The sequence below is a fragment of the Lactuca saligna genome, chromosome 7 (assembly GCF_052625555.1).
Source record: "Lactuca saligna cultivar CGN05327 chromosome 7, ASM5262555v1, whole genome shotgun sequence".
Lineage (NCBI taxonomy): Eukaryota > Viridiplantae > Streptophyta > Magnoliopsida > Asterales > Asteraceae > Lactuca > Lactuca saligna.
The window spans coordinates 56092246-56107312 of record NC_136423.1 but is presented as its reverse complement, the minus strand read 5'-3'; the positions used below and the strand labels follow the sequence as shown (position 1 = coordinate 56107312).

Here is a 15067-nt window from a genome sequence, read left to right as displayed (position 1 = left end):
TTGGTAAGTTGTGATGTTTTGGACAAAAAACAAAGATCAACTAAGACCAATTACATGAAGTGTTTTCGTGATAAGGTCTCACACTAACTCTTGAATATATAATTGTCAAGAAATAGTTCTTGCACTACAAGAAAAAAGGCCTTTTACGACGCTCATCGCGCGTCGTAAAAGGCTCAGACGACGCGCAAATGCGTGTCAAGGAAGGCCCTGTCATAAAGAGAGACGACGCGCATTTACGACGCGCAATTACGATGCGCGTTTACGACACGCAATGTGTATCAAGGAAGGCCCTGTCATAAAGGAAGATGACACGCATTCGCGTGTCGTAACCTTACGACGCGCGTGTTAATGACACGCAATGCGTATCAAGAAAGCCCCTGTCAAGAAAGTCCATGTCATAAATGAAGATGACACACATTTTTGCGTATCGTAAATTTAAATGTTTAAAAAAAATAAATTTATATATTTATTAATTTTTAAATTAAATTTTCATTTAATTTCTCATAATAGAAATAAAATACCATATACAAAAAATACAATCCATTGCATAATATAAAATAAATTTTCATACTCAAAAAATAAAATAAATTACACAAATTGTAATGTCATACAAAGAATCATTCAAATGTTAAACAAAAATAATACATTGCTAACATGGGTTATACATTCCTATAAAACTAACAAATAATCATACAACTCTATTTCTTACTAGAAAGGAATGTCAAACATGATTACAAGTCTCCCTTAATCTTGATTACTCACCTGCTTAAGTAGAATGTTGTTGTTGAGAAGGTTACCTAGCAACAGAGAAAAACACAACACCTCTCCCACAATCACAACATCATTTACAGAGAAAGGGTTGTCAATTACTTTCATTAAGACTTTCATTCAATCACAAAAATATTAAATAAAAGGGTGAAACAGTAACTTACTTTTGATAAGTTGATCTCCCTTAGAGCAAACACAGCTAAAGCATTGAACAAGACCCTATTTCCCTCTTCTTTTAAAGTTTCCAGAATGTTTAGAATGCTCTCCTTACCTTGTTATTTCAAGTGTCAGGGGGAAAAAAAGTCCTCACTTTTGGTTCCCTATCAGATGCAGCATCAAGAACAGAGAACATGATCTCACCAAACATAATCAATAATCAGATTGAATTATATATTATGAGTAAGTAATAAAGTACATGTAACACAATAAAGTATTATTATGGAACTTATGAGTTCAAATATTATTTTTTACACTCAGATGCCAAAATATTTTATGTTATTCTTCTACAAGTTGAGAACCAACTCAAACATGAAAGATAATAGTCCATCTGGCAACTTTTGATGACATGGCAAATGAAATTTCTCAGAGATAGAATAATACCTGTACTATTAAAATGATGGCAACCACAACAGGTGGTCCAATAACTACAGCCAAAAACATGCCTTTAATCATGTCTGGAAAGAAAAGAAAGATTGTTTGCTGCAATCATAAATCCCATGTGTTACAAACTTATATCCAAAAGAACATAACATAATTGAATTCCATTTTTTGTAGAAACAAAACATACAATGGAATGGAATAGCGAACTCCGATTCCATTGTAATTCATACCAGGAAAATCGGCATAGAAAGCGGTCATTTAATGCATAAAAGTTCTGAAAAAGTTGACCTGAAAAATTTACAAAATAAATTATTAATTATTATATTATCTTACCAAACAGAAATGCTATCTTAGTTACAGATACAAAGTTGGTATGCATATATTAAAACAAAAGTACAGCAAGATACTCGGAAAGAAAGGATATTCAACAACTGTTACTTATGCTACAATTACTACATAATCATCAAAAACTTGAATCTTGAAAGCTTCTACCTGATAGATGATTAAGTACCATTAACGGGCTAAATATTGTTGATTAGGGGAATGAAATTCATATTGCTTAAGAAGCTGTCTCTTCCCTTTGGTAGAATTTGATGATTCTAAAATGAAAACCCTAAAAGAAAAATACAAATAATTCTAAATAAGAAACTATTCTTTAGAAAATTAGAAAACTTAATATACTAAAAACTAATTTCTTTCATTTCCATTCCATTTGTTTTCTGATTCCATCATACTAAATAGTACATAACAAAGATACAAATATTAATCAAGAAAAACAAATATAAAAATTTAATCATACATGATATTCTCTACTTTAGAAGTATCAAACATTGCATGGCCAACCACTTTCACCTCCACCTTCACATTACCATTCCATTCCCATCTGAAACTTATTCAAAACACATAAGAATCAACGTTTTCCTTCACATCTAAATCAACTTGATCCTTTACATCAGAAGGTGTCACCCAGAACAATAAAAGCAGGATTACAGTCAATGTTCTGGTTTTTAAAACCAAGGTAATCGGACCCAGAACATTAAAATATGCAATTAACTTAAAGTAGAGGTGTTTAAAATAAAAAATCAGATCAACATATGTGGGTGAAAGTCTAGAATTATCATATATGTCAAAACAAAAATACTAACTGAAGCATAAATCAGATGATGAGGGAATACCCCTCACATAGACATAGTAGAGAGACCCTTAATTAGGAAAAATGAAGACTTAAGCTTATGAACTCGAAATCCAAACATAGTTGCTTCCAATATGGAGTACTCCTCGCACACTAATGGGGTTCCTAAATCATACAATTAATCTCATAAATTAAGCTAGATGCAGATGGGGTCATTAAATTGAACAAACCTTATCAAAAGTATTCTAAAATCAAAGAGTAATGAAAATGGGCGAGACCTGTTGAGGCGTCAACCTTCTGTGGTCCCTCAAATCTTCTTAATTTACCATGAAGCCCATCCTAGGTTGACTTTTCTGAAATAGGTAAAAGTAATTTATTAAGAAAACAAAATGAAGCGATGATAAAATACAGATAAAACCATGATAACATAATAGAATAAGTCATCTAGGCATTTAATCAAACACCTGGTGGGCGGCGGCCAAAACAACAAACATGTCAGTATTATCTCCAAATCCTCATGGATTTTTACCGTATCAACGGTATTTGGAAATGGAACAGAACAATACTAATGAATTTAATTGGAGAAAATTGAAAGAATATGATGATTTAGTGATTATACAGGGGTAGAGTAACAGATGAGGACCGGGTATGAGGCCGGACCATTAAAGACATAGAACCTTTCAACAGTGGCAAGTGTTAACAACCATCGCACCTATCGATCTACAGGTCCAGAAATTCGAAGGTCGAGGGAATCTAACTGAATCCGCCAAGAAAGTGACATGGCTGGAGTAGGACAATCGATTGAACCTAAACCTTCAAACCATCAAAAAAATCAACCATATTGCAGGCGATCGTTGAGGATACGGAGGTGGTTAGATCCGACAATGGAACATAGAAGACGTAGACGAAAGCAGAAATTTTCCATCTCCAATTTCAAAATTTTGACGCCCCTTCTTGAGTTGACGTCCCTCTGCCAGAAAAAAAACAAAAAGAAAAATCATTTATGATGGACACGTAGCAAACGAAGATGGAATTGGGAGCAAACAAAGATGGAATGGAAGGCGGTGGTGGAGGAGATGAGTAGTTGAGACGGCAACACCACCATCAACGTTGGGAGGAGACATACCAGACAGACGGACGGTGAGAAGGTTGCAATCTTAGAGTGTGTCGATGTTGCCTGCTATTGCCCTAGAAATGGAATTCAATTATGTGTGTGTGTGTGTGTGTGTCTAATAATCATGAACCTCCAGCTCTCCGCTGTCTTCTTCACCTTCTCTCTTGGCACCAAACTTCACTATTTCGGTCGCACAATTCTCCACGGCGGCGCCAAATACAGAGCCACCTAACCATCTCAATGTGGTTCCTAGTCGTGTCGTGGCTGTTCGCCCCTTTTCTTTTCAACCCATCCGGATTTGAATGGCAGAAAATCGTTGAAGACTGGGATGACTGGTCAGCGTGGATCAGAAACCACGGTGGAATCGGTGTTCCGGCGAACAAAAGCTGGGAATCGTGGTGGGAGGAAGAATAGGACCACCTCCGATTAGGGCTTTTTCTAACAATTTCAACATCGAAGAAACAATGAAGAACAGGACCACCTCCGATTAGGGCTTTTTCTACTGCTACTTCTTCACCATCTTCTATTTTTTCTGTATTTAGACTTGAGAGTATAATTAGGGCTTTTTCTAACAATTTCAACATCGAGTGGGAGATATGGTGGTTCCAGTAGGTAGAAGTGAGGGAAGAAGTAAGCAGCAGTCAATGTCGGGAGGGGGAAGGAAGGAGCGTCCAGGGCAAGAGGGAAAGGAGAAAAAAAAGGAAGGCAGGATTTTTAATTTTTTCAGAATTTCATTTCCCCCTACTGTTAAAGGATGGAACGCGCGTTCCATTAAAAATTATAAAGCGACATCCTTAGACGACGCACATTTTATTATAGGTGCCCTCCGTGTTTTTTTTTAGACACTAATTTAAGGGCGCGCAATAATGCGTGTCTTCTATCCTTAAATTTTTTGAAGAGATGACATTTTTCTAATGTCACTCTCCTTTGCATAACATAGATCAATGAGCGTCGTATTTTGCGCGTCGTAAAAGGCCTTTTTTCTTGTAGTGTTGACAGAAAATCTTATATGTTAAGAGTGTTGGGTTTTAGCCATAAGAACTTTCCTATGTGCGCATGCAAAACCCTATTGCTTGGATCTAGGCTTTCTATCAAACATGCTTTTGAATCCAAGACTTCTAATGGCTAATTAGGTTAAACAATAACATTAATACAGATCTAGAATCATACCTTTGAGTTCCTTGTTGATCTTCTTGTCTTGGAGCTTCTAGAGTCACAATTGTCACTCCTCTAATGGTTTACAAACACCAATAGCAAGCAAGATGATTTAGGAGAGAGGAGAGGGGATGGAATTCGGCCAGAGGTTCCTTTCTTTAGGTTCTGAAAGATTGTACACGAATTCCACACCCCAAGGGCCTATTTATACCTTTAGACTCCTTAAGGGTTTCACCCTAAACCCTAATTGGATAATCTTCACTTAAGGCTATCCAAATCCATTCCATAGATATCCTTATGGACTATTTTGAGCTATCCTAAAGCTCTTAGAAACCGTCTAAAGTCCATCCTAATGGATTTATAGTCTAAAGTCTAACTATCAAACAATTGACAGTTTATACCCTCTTATTTAATTAATCTCTTTAAGTCACCAAATTAATACCGATTAATTTATGACTTATATTAATCAAATAGCTAAATATTATTCCTTATAATATTTACTCTCTCTTAACAAATCATCCTTCAAGTTACTATGGTGAAGGCAACCCAAAAGGACCATGCACCACCGAATATAGTTATAGCCTTAGACACTATTCCAACAGTCTCCCACTTGGATAAGTCTAGTAACTATACAAGTATAATACGGTTTGCAATCGTAGCTCTCAAAGACGTTGTCAACTCTGATCTAATCAATCTTGTCCTTTAGATAAGGGATCGTACAGTCCTCTGTTAGATATCATGCTGACAATCCTATGGAATGGTTAGTCTAGCATTTAGATTTCTCGATCTTCGATTTATTTGACATAGAACTTAATCGAACACATCAATTCAGTTCTGACCAGGCCCGGCACATAAGTCAAATCAAATCATCGAGTGGCCAAGATATCTCTTCTACCCTCTTAGGATAAAATTTACAGATAAACTTCGACTTATATGCATTTACTTATTCATTAACCAACTATACACAACAATACGTTTTATAACATCAAGTTACTGATGCGTTTTCGCATTATCAATGCACAATCAAATAACAAATAATAAACCATATATCTAGGTTTTAAGACCATATGATATTATCGTCTTGCGATCACCTTTTATATCGTATTCCATAAAGTGATTCCAGCAAGCGCGGGTTTATTCCAATGCTCAAAACCAGTTCGTAAGCACTCATGAACGTTGCAGCAACTCTTGCTATGTCTAACACCATTTAGACACTCTACACACCAATTCACGACAATCTTCATTCATATCTACTCCCAACATATGAACGATTGTGGACCATTTGAATAATTCGATTATTCCTAATAAACTCAATTATTCTGGAAGTCAAAACATGCAAAGTGAAACAATAGTTAAACAACTAACATGTGATAGTAACTTTACTCATAAATAAAACTTCTTTATTTAATCATCAAATGTTAATTACATTTATCTATTATACGTTTCTAATACAATCTAATCTATGCTAATATCATCCTTCAGCCCAATACTCCTAGCATGCTGTAAGTGCTTAACCCTACTTAGTCCCTTCGTAAGCGGATCTGCTGGGTTATCTTCTGATGATATCCTCTTCACTACGAGTTGTCCTTCTTCTACACGATGTCTAATGAAGTGATATTTTCTGTCGATATGTTGAGATCTACCATGATCCCTCGGTTCCTTGGTCAAGGCAACCGCACCTTCGTTATCACAGAAAATCTCCATGGGCTCCTTTATGGCCGGCACAACTCCAAGATCACCAATGAAGTTCTTTAGCCATATTGCCTCCTTCGACGCTTCGCTCGCTGCGATGTACTCTGATTCGCACGTTGAATCAGCTACGGTTTCCTGCTTGGAACTTTTCCATGTCACTGCTCCTCCATTTAGGGTAAAGACCCAGCCCGACTGCGAACGATAGTTGTCCCTGTCAGTTTGAAAGCTGGCGTCACTATACCCTCGCACCTTCAAGTCATCACTCCCTCCAAGGACTAAGAACCATTCTTTCGTTCTCCGAAGGTACTTAAGGATGTTCTTCACCGCAATCCAATGTGCTTTGCCAGGGTTCCCTTGATATCTGCTAACCATGCTCAAAGCGAAGGCTACATCAGGGCGAGTACAAGTCATAGCGTACATGATTGATCCAACTGCGGAAGCGTATGGTACTCGGCTCATTTCTGCTATCTCGGCTTCGGTACTCGGACTTTGAGTCTTACTCAACTTGGCATTTCCTTGTATCGGTAGTTCTCCCTTCTTTGAGTTTTCCATACTAAAACGTTTTAGTACCTTCTCCAAGTAAGTATTCTGACTAAGTCCAATTAGTCTCTTACTTCTTTCTCTTACTATCCTTATTCCCAAAATGTAAGAAGCCTCTCCGAGGTCCTTCATAGCGAAGCACTTCCCGAGCCAGGACTTAACCTCCTGCAGAGTCGGGATGTCGTTTCCTATGAGTAATATGTCATCGACATATAGAACGAGGAAGCTTACTACACTCCCACTGGCTTTGACATATACACAAGATTCGTCTTCACTTCGTACAAATCCAAACTCTTTGACTTTCTCATCGAAGCAAAGATTCCATCTGCGAGATGCTTGCTTAAGTCCATAAATGGACTTCTCAAGCTTACACACTCTATTCGGATGCTTCGGATCCACAAACCCCTCTGGCTGAGCCATGTAAACATCCTCAGCCAACTTTCCGTTAAGGAAAGCGGTCTTGACATCCATTTGCCAAATCTCATAATCATGAAATGCGGCAATTGCTAGCATCACTCTAATAGATTTAATCTTCGCAACTGGTGAGAAGGTCTCATCATAGTCAACTCCGGGAGTTTGAGTAAAGCCCTTCGCAACCAATCGCGCTTTGTATGTGTGTACGTTCCCATCCACGTCGGTCTTCTTCTTGAAGATCCACTTGCACCCTACGGTCTTACGTTCGGGCACGTAATCAACCAAATTCCAAACTTGGTTATCGTACATGGATTGGATCTCGCTATCCATCGCCTCTTTCCATTTCGCAGACTCCGGGCCTGCCATGGCTTCCTTATAGCTATTAGGTTCATCAAGATTTACTAGTGTACCATCACTAATATACGTGTCCCCTTCGGTAGTAATATGAAAACCATAAAACTGGGGTTGAACTCTAAATCTATCGGAACGTCTAAGAGGTAAGGATTCGTCAATCGGTTCAACCGGAGTTTCCTCCTCGGGTTGAACGCCAGCGGTAGAGGTTCCTTCATCTATCGATTCTTGAATCTCTTCAAGTTCGATTTTCCTCCAACTGTCTCCTTGGCTTATGAGTTCTCGCTCTCGGAAAACTCCTCTCCTCGCAACAAAGATAACATTATCTTTCGGTCTATAGAAGAGATATCCAAAGGAAGTTTGTGGGTAGCCGATGAAAATACATCGCTCACTTCGAGGTTCAAGCTTGTCGTGAGTATCTCGTCTTACGAAAGCCTCGCAACCCCAAACCTTGATATGTGCCAACGAGGGAGCTTTCCCTGTCCATATCTCGTGAGGTGTTTTGGCAACCTTCTTGGTAGGGACTCGGTTAAGGATATGGGCAGCAGTCTCTAAGGCATACCCCCAAAAGAAGATAGGTAGTGAAGCACGACTCATCATAGAGCGAACCATATCCAATAAGGTTCGATTACGCCTTTCTGCCACACCATTCAATTGCGGTGTCCTAGGAGGCGTCAATTGTGAAACTATTCCACACTCCTTGAGATAATCGTGGAATTCAAGACTTAGGTACTCTCCTCCTGGATCGGATCGAAGCATCTTGATTTTCCTGCCCAATTGATTCTCCACTTCATTCTTGAACTCTTTGAACTTTTCAAAGGTTTCTGACTTTTGCTTGATTAAATAGATATACCCATATCTACTATAATCATCGGTAAAGGTCACATAGAAGCGGTTCCCATCCTTCGTGGTTGATCTAAAAGGTCCACATACATCGGTATGTATTAGGTCTAATAGTCCCTCACCCCTTTCACAAGTACTCGTGAAGGGTGACTTAGTCATCTTTCCAAGTAAACAAGACTCGCATGTGTCATCTTCCCTAAGGTCGAATGACTCCAACACTCCATCCTTTTGGAGTTGGGCTATGCGTTTCTTGTTGACATGTCCAAGATGACAATGCCACAAGGATGCTTTATCCATACTAGTGGAAGAATCAATATTCAAAACATCATTTCCTAAGTTATCAACAATCATAACAATTTCATATATTCCATTACATGGTATAGCTTCAAAATAAAAGACACCATTTAGATAAGCCAAAATAGAACCATTCTCATTATTAAAAGAAAATCTAAAACCTTGTCTATATAAACCATGAAATGAAATGATGTTTCTAGCCATTTCTGGCGAATAGCAACAATTGTTCAAATCTAAAACTAAACTATTCTTAAGCACCAAAGAATACACTCCAATCTTGGTCACAGGCGACGATCTTCTGTTCCCCATGATTAGATTGATCCTTCCTTGCTCCACATCCCTACTTCTTTTTAGTCCCTGCACATTAGAACAAATGTGATAACCACAACCGGTGTCAAGAACCCAAGAAATAGCATGATTAGAATCGTTAGATTTTATTGCATATATACCTGCGAAAGATGGCTTGATCTTTCCTTCCTTGATGGCTTGCAGGTAGTCCGGGCAGCTTCGCTTCCAATGTCCTATCTTGTGGCAGTGGTGGCACTCTGCCTCCTTCGGGTTAGAGCAGGGCTTAGAGGGATCAACTTTTGTCCCACTAGAAGAGGAACCATCTCGGGCATTCACCTTTCGATAGTTATTTGAAGAAGCTTTCCTCTTCTTTCCCTTCCCTTGACCAATTGCCAAGACAGGAGCAGCAGACGGATTGGGAGTTGGTGCAACAGACTTGTCCTTGAAATTGCTCTCAGCAACCCTCAAGAGACCTTGGAGCTTACTTAGAGTGACCTCCTCTTTGTTCATGTGGTAGGTCATCCTAAATTGATTGTACATCGGAGGCAAAGAGTGAAGCACCATGTCGATCGCCAAGTCTTCGCCGAAGTCAACATTTAACTTGCGAAGGCGGTCGACATACCTTTGCATCTTTTGCAAGTGCACGGTAAGAGATTCTCCATGACCCATCTTAGCGGAAATCATGTTGGTGAAGATCTCGTAACGCTCTTGTCTCGCGTTTTGGTGGTACCTCTCCAACAAGTCTTGATGCATCTCGTATGGATACATGTCCTCGTAGGACTTTTGGAACTCGGAGTTCATGGTGGCGATCATGATGCAATGTACTTTCGTCGCATCTCGCTCATGGGTTTCAAAGGCGGTGATTTCAGCGGGAGTAGCAATTTCGGGGTTGATTTTCTCGAGCTTCTCGTCGAGGACATACTCTTTATCCTCATAGCGAGCAATGGTGCGAATGTATCTTATCCATTCGCCAAAGTTCGTTCCATCGAAGGTGACCTTTTGGCAAAGGCTCATCAACGTGAAAGAACTAGCAGCAGCGTTGTTTGCGTTTGACATCTATAGAAAGGACAAAGATAGATTAGAACAAGAATCCCTAATTATCACCCAATAAGAAAAATTAGGGCTAGGATCCAACAATAACATTTACATACTAGAAAAGGGATGCCGTAATCCAACATGCAAATAAATTGAAGGTAAGTGAATGACGATTCACTAATTCTCCATCACAAAACTTAAACTTTTAGTCCTAAGTGTTTTTGAGAATTCCTAGGTTCGGATGAGATTCATTGAACTATTCAATGGCATGTTTAAATCTCGATATGCCCCTCTTGTTTGTGACTGGGATGCCGAGGATCACAAAGCGGGTGTGAATTACCATGCAAATTTACATGGTGCCTTCATTGTTACGATCACCTATTCGATGTGCCGGTAAACCACACACGCTCCACCGAACTATGATAAACAATGAATCACCCTTCGCCACCTTCGCTTAGAACCAATTAGTGTGCCGGTAAACCACACACGCTCCACTAACATCTTAGCAAGGTGCAAAGTGTAATTTCATGGAATTGCATCAATTCACTTTTCCTAAAGTAACTAAGATTGGGAAATTTAAAAAAAGATTTAGTTACTTCGTATTTCTTATTATACTTTTAATGAGAGGATGAGGTTGCCCTATCCTACCCGTTCGGCTAACGACCCTCCACCAATCAAGCAAGCGGTGGGTGTGAGTGTACACCCATTAAGCGCCATTTTATAGGCCGCAACCTTATACCCACCTTATAGATCGGCTTCGTGAATGAGGCCTACTAGCGGTAAGACTAGCATTTAGTTATACATATATATATTATTCTAATAACATCATATAAGTATAGGGTTGTATTTTAAACTTTTCAAAATCTAGGGTTTGAAATTTAAGTTGTCTAAATTAAAGCTTTTAATCACAAATTTAAATTTCAAAACTATAGGGTAGGTTTTAAACATTTAAAAAACATGGAGGATCAAATAACAAACAATTTCAATTAACAATTAATATCTTAATTATCTTTATTTGATTTATCTTTGATTTCTTTGAGGATAATTACCAAAAATAATTAAAACAATTAATTAATTATCATATAAAGAAACTAAATATTTAATTAGTTGATAATTACCTTTAACTAGATCAAGATAACACTTATATTTATCAAAAAAACGGATTCATATTGATCTAATTAGTTTATGGTAAGTTTGGATAAGATAAACACAAAGAAATCCCGAATCTGGCCCTTCCTGACGCTTGGACTCGCCGAGTGCACAAGGGGACTCGCCGAGTCAGGCCTACTCGCCGAGTCCACCATGGAACTCGACGAGTCAGTGACTCAAAACCCAAAAAATCGAATTTTGCAGGTTTGTTTCAGTTATTCAAGCAATAATTTGTAGAAAACCAATCTAGGCTCTGATACCACTGTTGGGTTTTAGCCATAAGAACTTTCCTATGTGCGCATGCAAAACCCTATTGCTTGGATCTAGGCTTTCTATCAAACATGCTTTTGAATCCAAGACTTCTAATGGCTAATTAGGTTAAACAATAACATTAATACAGATCTAGAATCATACCTTTGAGTTCCTTGTTGATCTTCTTGTCTTGGAGCTTCTAGAGTCACAATTGTCACTCCTCTAATGGTTTACAAACACCAATAGCAAGCAAGATGATTTAGGAGAGAGGAGAGGGGATGGAATTCGGCCAGAGGTTCCTTTCTTTAGGTTCTGAAAGATTGTACACGAATTCCACACCCCAAGGGCCTATTTATACCTTTAGACTCCTTAAGGGTTTCACCCTAAACCCTAATTGGATAATCTTCACTTAAGGCTATCCAAATCCATTCCATAGATATCCTTATGGACTATTTTGAGCTATCCTAAAGCTCTTAGAAACCGTCCAAAGTCCATCCTAATGGATTTATAGTCTAAAGTCTAACTATCAAACAATTGACAGTTTATACCCTCTTATTTAATTAATCTCTTTAAGTCACCAAATTAATACCGATTAATCTATGACTTATATTAATCAAATAGCTAAATATTATTCCTTATAATATTTACTCTCTCTTAACAAATCATCCTTCAAGTTACTATGGTGAAGACAACCCAAAAGGACCATGCACCACCGAATATAGTTATAGCCTTAGACACTATTCCAACAAAGAGGACAGTGGGAGTCTTAATAGTACAGAATAGTTTCACGAACTAATCAAGAATAAACCTCTTATTTATCACTAGCGCACGACTTGAGGTTTATAACCTATCGTGTTGACATATTCTTGTTTTTGTGCCCATTCCAGATAAGCTGACTATGCATGTTAGTTTTATGATTTCTCAATTTTTTGCATAAGGCAAAGTGCCTTGATCAGTGAAAGTACATTGATCAGAGTGGGTGGACTGCTCAATAACTTGGAATCAATGGTAGGCTCTTGTGCTACCACATGGCTAGAAGTTAAGATTGAAGAAGTTCAATCCATATGAGATTTAATTTGTCATAAACCTTGTCTTATGATAGTGGTTGGAAATGACAAATTTATATGGATAGGAGCACATACACCATAAAATCTAAGTGGCATAAGGTTTCTCTCCACTTCATGAAAATGATTGAGGAAACATTTTCATTAAGTAGATTTAAAGAAATATCAGTTGTGTTAATTGCATTCTCAAATTCGATTATGATTACGACATCCCTATTCATAGTTCGAATTGTGAGAAATGGAAAAGAGTCCGAAATAGTTTAGAATCACATATGAGCTATCTAAAGAAAGGTGTACGAGTTTGAGAAGCATAGATAAAGTCTTATCGAAGCATTTTGTATCATAAATCTGAACTTTGGTAAGAAAGTCAATAAGTATTGATTTCTAGAAGTCCATCTGATTTATGGGTACATGTCAAAGCTAGTGGGAGCATAAGCGTTATGATGGAAAGACTGTAATTATTATGCTAGTAGGAAAAGAATTATTACATTAAGTGTTGCGAGTTAGCAATACTAACTATAGGAAACAAGTTTTAATTTGCAAAGTTGCAGAGTTTGAAAAGTTGTTTCACAATAGTAGGTTTTAAGGGAGAGGAACTAATACTTCTTTTCAAATATAAAAGCTTAGATTGAAATTTTAATGGAACGTAGTCATGGATATATGTGAATGTCGTGTTGAAATGCTTAAACATTTGAAATTCTATATATGGAAATATTATATCAAGAGACTGATCTAGTATCATGTCTTTATGTGAAACATTATGAATCGTATCCCATATGCTTCGGGTATAGGATCAATTGCATATGCTATAATATTCACCAGTTCTGATTTTTCCAAATGCCTAGAGCATTAAGAGGGAAAAAGGACCAGAACTAGATATGACTAAAGTTATTAAACAACTGTCAAGGAAAATATAAGGTTTACTAAGGATTGGTTTCTTGTGGATAGTTGGAAGTATAGTAATGAATGGACCACATTGATATAATTCTAAATAGATTGGATTCTATTAAGAATGGATAGTCATATGGTAATTATGGAAAAGATTCCATAATGGAACATGGATATTAAGAATCTATGAGTAAATTATAAAACTTTTATGAAAGAAGGGTGTTCAAAGGAATGTACTTTGAATATGAGACTTCGAATCTGTGGAATTGTCCTCTAATAATAATCTTCAGTGGAGTGATTTGTAATATCACTGTCCAAGTCTTTGTGACTTTGGTGCCTCGAGATTACAAAAGGGTACATTGCATGATAACTTGGTATTCTTACAGTCATGATAAGGATTTGGAATTGTGAAATGTGAATCATTGGAAATATGTTCAATTGATCTATATCACAAAGAAAGAACCATAGGTAAACATAGTGTGCATGCTTGGAGCATGGGATAACTATCGTTTTAATTTAAGTACTAAGTTGATTAGTCGAAACATTATACAATATATAATGTGTAATCAATATGGTGATTAAATAACAAGTTTTATTTATATTCAAAAGTTTTGAGACCATATTGGATTCGATTATTCTTGTGTTTCACTTTGCATGTTTTACTTCCTGGATAACTAGGTTATTCAAACATCTTTGGAAGAAAGTAATGAGGTAAGACTGTCATGAATCCGATTGTAGATTTTCTATGCATTTAGACATAGCACAAGTTTGCTAAAGTGTTCATGAGTACTCCTGAAATAAGATTTGAGTATTTGATTAAACCCATGCTCACATGAATCACTTCATGGATTTTATCACAAGTGATTGTCAGACGATAATATTTTATGTTCTTCAAACGGAGACATATAGTTTTAGTTTACAAGTCGGTTGCACATTGATGATACATAAACACACCAGTAACTTGGTGTTATAAAACGTATTTTTGTGTGTGATTTGATGAGTAAATAGAGCAATCATATGAGTCAAATTTTATCCATTCCTTTTACCCTAAGAGGGCGAAAAGCGATATATGTGGGCCCCTTGATGATTTAGTGATGACACCCTAAGCCCTTGGCCAAGCTTGGACTGATTTGATTTGTTCCATTAGTCAGTCGTCATAAATCAGAAATCGGGGAAGAACACATGAACAGAGAGAATGATTATAATCCATGTCTCAGTTCATACAATATCTTGTAGAATGGAGGAATATATGATTCCTTATTTAATGGACGCATTAGAGTTCGACGACGGCTTTTGAGAGCTACGATTGCTAATCGGATTATGAAGTTGCATTGGTAGTTATAGTTATTAGACTTATCCAAGTGGGAGACTGTTGGATTAGGTGTCTAAGCCCATAACTATAATTGGTATGTACTTGACCCGATAGTAGCATGGTCCATTTTGGTTGCATTCACCATAACAATTTGATAGGATAGATATTTAAGAAAG

The 15067-nt window shown here is 37.4% G+C and overlaps 1 long non-coding RNA gene across 2 annotated transcripts; it reads right to left on the bottom strand.

The window, feature by feature from the left end:
• Positions 1–1533: 1533 nt before the first annotated feature.
• On the bottom strand, positions 1534–3113 carry LOC145005914 (uncharacterized). 2 transcript variants are annotated; one of them, XR_013662712.1, is made up of 5 exons: positions 2965–3113; positions 2779–2853; positions 2168–2251; positions 1861–1981; positions 1534–1656 (listed from the first exon to the last, which is right to left on the bottom strand). It is a non-coding gene; the product is annotated as an uncharacterized LOC145005914 (long non-coding RNA). The 2 variants fall into 2 exon arrangements; XR_013662711.1 differs by lacking the exon at positions 2168–2251.
• Positions 3114–15067: the final 11954 nt, after the last annotated feature.